Source organism: Hevea brasiliensis, chromosome 8, assembly GCF_030052815.1.
Source record: "Hevea brasiliensis isolate MT/VB/25A 57/8 chromosome 8, ASM3005281v1, whole genome shotgun sequence".
NCBI classification, from domain to species: Eukaryota; Viridiplantae; Streptophyta; class Magnoliopsida; order Malpighiales; family Euphorbiaceae; genus Hevea; species Hevea brasiliensis.
In genome coordinates, this window is record NC_079500.1 from 23,880,214 (window position 1) to 23,887,918 (window position 7,705).

Genomic DNA, 7,705 nt, shown 5'->3' on the forward strand with positions numbered 1-7,705 from the left:
CAAAACGTACCAAACCTAAAACCCTATCGAATGTGACATATTAACGACACTAAAACCTAATTTACCTAAAACGCAACGAGTGTCGGTATATTAGGTGATTAAGTAAATAATTGAGTTCAGTGCATTATTTACCAAACACCATCGATAGAGACAGTTTAATTTAGTACTGAAACACTTCAAATTGTGTTTCCCAGTTAACAAGGACTCAGCAAAAGGGAAAGAAATACTGAGTCAAGACCAGGAGACAAATATCAGAGGTTTGTGCACAACGGCTATTTCTTTTGAATTTTTCAATTGAAATAAATTATGACTATTTGTATATTATTGTTTTAAATTGTGAAAATGTGTTTGGTGGACACTTATTGATTGAAAAACATTGTGAATGGTTTGAAACTGTGAAAAATTGTTTGAATGATATTGATGGATACTTATTGATTGAAAATCACTGTAAATGGTTTTTATGGAAATTGAAGTGAATTACGAATTGTGTTGCCATTTTGTGAATAAAATTATAACTTTGGAAATTTATTGGATTCTTACGAATCATTTGAATAAAATGTTTGGAATTGTTTTGACTCACAACTGGCATGACACGGATACTATGTTCCTCCTCCATTAATGGGGTGAGTGTGATTATTCCTCCCTCTTTGACTTATCAGTCTGGGGTGAGTATGATTATGTTCCTCCCTCTTTGACTTCCCAGTCTGAGGTGAGTATGGATGAGTACTCATTAGATAGCTAGCTTCCTCCCTCATTGATTTCGATTATTGGGGTGAGTATGTCTTGTCGTGGTGTACAACACGGCATATATGGAAAAATTTGTGTCATGACCTAAATTGTGTTATTGATTGGCAACATTGTATTGTTCAATTATTTGATCGAATGGTGTTATTGATTTGCAAAACGATATTATTCAGTTATTTGATCAATTGTGTTATTGATTTGCAAAATGATATTATTCAGTTATTTGATCAATTGTGTTATTGATTTGCAAAACGATATTATTCAGTTATTTGATCGAATTGTGTTATTGATTTGCAAAAATGTATTATTCAATTATTTGATCAAATTGTGCATGAATTGGCAATACGGTATTCTTAAACTATTTGACTAAATTGTGTTATTATGAATTTTCATAATTTGTGAATTAGAGTTTAAATTCCTTATGACATTCATTGTCTTGAATTTAACTATGGTTTTAAGTATCCACTATTGATATGATTTATGAATTGTGAATTAAAATTGTATTTGGTTAATGTTGTGCACTGCGAGACATTGTCTCGTGATAGCTTTATTCTTTGTCGCGGTAGAGAGCAGAGCAGGCGTGACTAGGCCGCTAATACATCCGATGAGGATTACAGTATAATGAGTATACCAATATTTTGCATTTTGTCTTGTAATGTATGACCTTTGTATGTACATTTTGTTTTTGGTTTTGAGCGATTGTAAATTCAAATTGTACCTTGAAGTTGTAAATTTATTATGAGTTATTTGACTTATAAAAATTGTATTATATTTCCTTATCTCGGACTTTGAAAAATTTCTATGGAATTGAGTTGAGAAATGTGTTGTATTGAGAAAAATGTTGGAGTTGAGATTTGGAAAATAATTGAAGTGCTTTTACAGTTTTTGAAGAAGCTGTTTTGTCCAAAATACAAATGGCACCTTGCCAAAATTTTCTGATATTCAAATAAATCAAATGAGTTAGTTGTTTCACTTGATTCACCAAAGTCTTTAACACTGTAAATAGTGCTCACCATCAGTAAAAGAAGTAAGAAAAGTTTTAAAATCCCTTGTAGTGTATTTAATGGGTTATCGATGAAGCGGAGTTGGTAATTCATCGGGTATACTACGGGATCATGTCATGCCTTACAGAGGGTAGGGTGTGACATGTTTTAGTGGTATCGAGCAAAGTTTTTAAATTCTGTTTTCACTTGTTACTTGAATATTCTTTCTTCACCAGTACAACCGCTCAATATCATTGTTTGATACATACAGACATTACATTATAAATATGCACTAACGGGAGGAAATCTCCTTGTATTATTATGCAGAGGTCTAAAATCCTCGAATTGACTATGGAAGAGGGTGATCGTTCATCGATCAATCGATAGAGTGAGGTGCAAGGGATGCCCCATGCCTACATAAAGTCGATGGTTCAAGAGCACCACCCTGCGATATCGCAGCTCGATTCGCTCGTGGACGGCTGCAATGTTCCAACAAATGGATGGTAATGTGCCTACTCAAGCCCCAATACAGACTCGGTAGTACAACCACGATCTTACGCTGACAATATGACAAATTGATGAAGTATGGGGCTCTGAGTTTAAGGGGACGATAGATCCTCTAGAAGTGAACAATGGTTAGAGAGGATGGATAGGGTATTCAAGAAGTGCATTGTACGTAAGAGCTCGATTTGAGTACTCGGTATCCTTACTCTGAGGAGATGCTTATGATCGTGGAAAACCATTCCCCACGATGCAGTAGAACCTCTGATGCTAACATGGAATGACTTCCTCAGGGAATTCAGGCAAAAATATGTCCCTGATGCTTATGTAGACCAGAAGCTGCAAGAATTCCTAAGTCTGAAACAGGGGGGCAGATCAGTGGCTGAGTATGAAAGGGAATTTTCCCGCCTAAGCCATTATGCAGTAAGTCTACTTTCTACCAGTAGGGAGAGATGTAAGAGGTTTGAAACCGGCTTGAAGCCTAGTATCAGATTACAAGTGGTCGGATTCAAACATAACAACTTCTCTGAACTTATTTCTCAAGCACTAGAATTAGAAAGAATTGAATCTGAAGTGGCCCGAGAAAAGAAATCGGAGAAGAGAAAAAGAGGAAAGTCAGAGAAACAGAGTTCTAGTGGTCCTACTGGAAAGAGGAAAAACTTTGGGGGATACGACAGAGATAGTAAGAAGTCCGGTAGAAATAGATTTTTTGGACAGAAACCACCTCGATCCGATCAGCAAACTCAACAGAAACCCAGAAATGCGCTGTCAGATCGACTTTGTGAAACTTGTGGTAAACCACATAGTGGGCTATGTTATAAAGCCGTAGGAGCATGCTTTAACTGTGGAGAGGCGGTCATTTTGCTAGGGATTGTGTAAATCCAGTCGTTACGGATCATTTACTACACCAAAGGGATCAACCCAAGTTTCTACCCCAAATAGTTCACCATCAGTTAGTAGAGGCAGAGGTAGAGGTAGGGGTAGTACACCTAGAAGTCGGACTCACGTGAATCACCAAAAGCAGGTGATGCTTCAACTAGAGTATACGCTATCTGACGAGAAAAGAGACTGAGACTTTTGACATCATTCTTTGGTACTTTCTCAATTAGCAACTAAGATATATATATGTATTGTTTGACACAGGTTTGCATACTTTTATGTTAGTGTTAGAACTACATGTTCTATTGTTATTCCTTCTGAGGAATAAATTTTGATGCATTAGTGATTAGTCCTTGAGATAAGGATTGTGATAATAAGTGAAATTACTTTTGAAAGAGTTTATCGTGAAAAGTATTTTCTAACACACCATAAATTATAAAGCTAATTGGCGAGCCTACTTAATGTAAGGCAAGAGGGCGTAAAAGTAAGATGCGATAATGGAATTGCTCTAGATGAGGGCAAGGAGGTTCTTGTTAGAAATTGCTAATGGATATTGTAATCGAATAAGATTCGAATATCGGTGAATTCAAAAAGAATAAAAGATAACAAAGTTTGATCTATTGGGATGTATCGTAATAACTATGCAATGTTCTTGATGTTTATACTGTAAGCTGCAGATTACAGTACTGACTTGAGATTATTGTGTAGAGCTACGTACTACCCAATAGTATACCTAGACAAGAATAGTTGCCAACGGCATCTGTTTTGGTATAGTTATGCCATGACAGAATTTAATTGTTAGAAATAAGTTTGAAAATCCTACTTAGGGATCTAAAACTCAAAAGTTAAAATATCGAAAGGTTATAGTTCGATCTAAAAGGAAGTAAGTTATAGAATATTGTGAGATAAAAGAGTTATGAAAGTAGAGAATTGAACAGTTGATTCATGTGTAACAAAGAAATATTACAAATGTGAGGAAGACTATGGACTAGAATGGTCAGAGGACCAATGACTGATGAATGATTCTAACATGACCTCAAGGGTCATTCAAGGAGCAACGTGAACCAAAATATTAGACAGCATAATAGTAAGAGGAGATTGGTGTTATCCAAACAAATTAAATATTGTATTAGATTGTTAAAAGTCTTACGATCATATAGAAAGGAGAAATAAACGTATGACTATTGTAAGATGGCTCTTTGGGTAAAAATTTCGTGGGACGAAATTTATTTAAGGGGGAGAATTGTAACACCCTAAGTTCGGTGATGCGTTACTGCATTAGGTGACCGGTCTTTGTCAGGACAGCTAGGATGCCTAGAACCACACCTTGATATAAGAGAGGAGACATAAATAATGAAATACAAGAAAAGAAAGTACAAGAAAAACAAAGGAAAAATGATAGCAAAGAAATGTGATCAAGTTAAGCAGTAGGAAACCTAACGATGGGTGATCAGCCTTTGAAGTCACGGCGTGGACCGTTGGTACACGGATCGAGGAACCCTGGAAAACATTGTTAGGACTTAAATAGACCCTTGTTGAAGAATAAATATCATTAGAAATCTCAAAGAAAAATTAAATAAAATGTACAAAGAAAAGTTATAAATAGAAAAACAGACAAAACCCAGTATCTGAAAAATCGAACGTAACTTGAGCAGGGCATTATGGTCATTTGACATCCCGAATTGTCTTTTGACCTAAATTTCCATTAAAAATAAATAATATTACACTTAGAAAATGAAATGAAAAATTAGTTTAGTGGTACCTAATACAAATAGCTAAAATCATGGGTTAATGTGGAATAAATGCACATTTGGCTTATTATATGATATAATTTTTTTTAGTGGACCACTAAGAACATTAAATGGATTAAATATACTCCTAAGTGGGCAGATTTCTCCCACTCAAACCTCATCTTCCTCACTTAGCTCAACCATGCCGTGAATGAAGATGAAAGAATCCACCATTGACGTTTTGCATGAGCTCACTTAACCTCCCCATTTTCAACTCCAATCCTTTAAGTTCCTTCATAAAAAATGGTCTACACATCACAAGGAAGATATTGATACCAAATTTGAGAAGTTTGGTGAAGGTTTAGCAAGTTACAAACAAAGGTAAGTTTACATTTTTGAGAATTTCCTTGTTAAACTTTATGTTTATGTTATGGGTGTTAGTTTTGTGAAGGAAATTTTGAAGTTTAAATAGTTATTGAGATAGCCATTTTTGGACAGCAATGGGGTCACACATTTGATGATTTATTATGCATATAATTGATGAGAAATAATGTTGATCATGGTGAGTTAGTAACCTAGTGAATTACTTCATGTTTATATGGTGATTTATGCACTTGGATGGGAATTGGTAAGTTGGACGGCACTTTGATGTTGAAGAAGGTTTGCGGCAGCTTGGGAACACTTGAGTAAATGTATATATTGAAGGAAGTGTAGGTAGAATATTGACCTAGAAGGATTGATGATATGTATGTAGATTGATATTGTAAAGTGTATGTAAAATTTGTAATAGTTAGGTGTGTATGTAATGGTACTTAGAAATTGTAAATGTGAATTATATTTGGTGTGTTGAGGGTAATGGTAATCTGCCCAAAGTAATGTTAATGTAATGTAGAAAATGCTTTTGGTAATGTATCAAAACAGATTGGTAGGTAAGTAAACAAATTGCAAAGGTAAATATGTGTTTGAAGTGGGGTGTGAAAGGCATATTGAGGGCAGTGTACATTCTAGCCTATAACCTTAAATGTGTAACCTCAATTGGTATGAGACCAATTTGAGGTGAAACTAGGCACAAAATGTGCCAACTTTCATTGAGAAACCATACCAAAATTCTGCTTGCAAGGTGACCTAAGAAAATGACCAATTCGGATTAGGTGCAATTAGGACCTGAAAAATGACCAATTGGGCAGCAGTGATTGTTTAGGCCATAACTCACTCAAACCAGGTCCAATTGACCTGAAATTTTAACCAAGAATATTTAAGACCCATACCTACAAGTCTTATGAAGACACCAAAGCCCAGAAATGACCATAAGCAAGTCAAAAAGCTTGCACAAGTTCGGGTCCAAAAACTGGCCGAACCAAAGTTGACCAAATTGACCAAAAAAATGACCTAATTGATGCCATTTGACCAGCAATAGTATAATGACCATAACTTGGTCTACTTAACTCGGATTGACCTAAAATTTTGCACCACGTGCAATAAGACCTAGATCTACAAGTTTGTAGTTTTGACCGAAAACCGAAAACCGAGGGAACTAGGCCGTCCGGCTAGGTCAAACCAGTATCCCGGAATCCAGCAAGTTGCATTAAAATGCACTAAACAAGGAAACGAGTTTGGCAAAAGCGTACCAAACCTAAAACCCTATCGAATGTGACATATTATCGACAATAAAACATAATTTACCTAAAACGCAACGAGTGTCGGTATATTAGGTGATTAAGTGAATAATTGAGTTCAGTGCATTATTTACCAAACACCATCGATAGAGACAGTTTAATTTAGTACTGAAACACTTCAAATTGTGTTTCCCAGTTAACAAGGACTCAGCAAAAGGGAAAGAAATACTGAGTCAAGACCAGGAGACAAATATCAGAGGTTTGTGCACAACGGCTATTTCTTTTGAATTTTTCAATTGAAATAAATTATGACTATTTGTATATTATTGTTTTAAATTGTGGAAATGTGTTTGGTGGACACTTATTGATTGAAAAACATTGTGAATGGTTTGAAACTGTGAAAAATTGTTTGAATGATATTGATGGATACTTATTGATTGAAAATCACTGTAAATGGTTTTTGTGGAAATTGAAGTGAATTACGAATTGTGTTGCCATTTTGTGAATGAAATTATAACTTTGGAAATTTATTGGATTCTTACGAATCATTTGAATAAAATGTTTGGAATTGTTTTGACTCACAACTGGCATGACACGGATACTATGTTCCTCCTCCATTAATGGGGTGAGTGTGATTATTCCTCCCTCTTTGACTTATCAGTCTGGGGTGAGTATGATTATGTTCCTCCCTCTTTGACTTCCCAGTCTGAGGTGAGTGTGGATGAGTACTCATTAGATAGCTAGCTTCCTCCCTCATTGATTTCGATTATTGGGGTGAGTATGTCTTGTCGTGGTGTACAACACGGCATATATGGAAAAATTTGTGTCATGACCTAAATTGTGTTATTGATTGGCAACATTGTATTGTTCAATTATTTGATCGAATGGTGTTATTGATTTGCAAAACGATATTATTCGATTATTTGATCAATTGTGTTATTGATTTGCAAAAGCGATATTATTCGATTATTTGATCAATTGTGTTATTGATTTGCAAAGCGATATTATTGATTATTTGATTGAATTGTGTTATTGATTTGCAAAAAGATATTATTCAGTTATTTGATCGAATTGTGTTATTGATTTGCAAAAATGTATTATTCAGTTATTTGATCAAATTGTGCATGAATTGGCAATACGGTATTCTTAAACTATTTGACTAAATTGTGTTATTATGAATTTTGATAATTTGTGAATTGGAGTTTAAATTCCTTATGACATTCATTGTCTTGAATTTAACTATGGTTTTAAG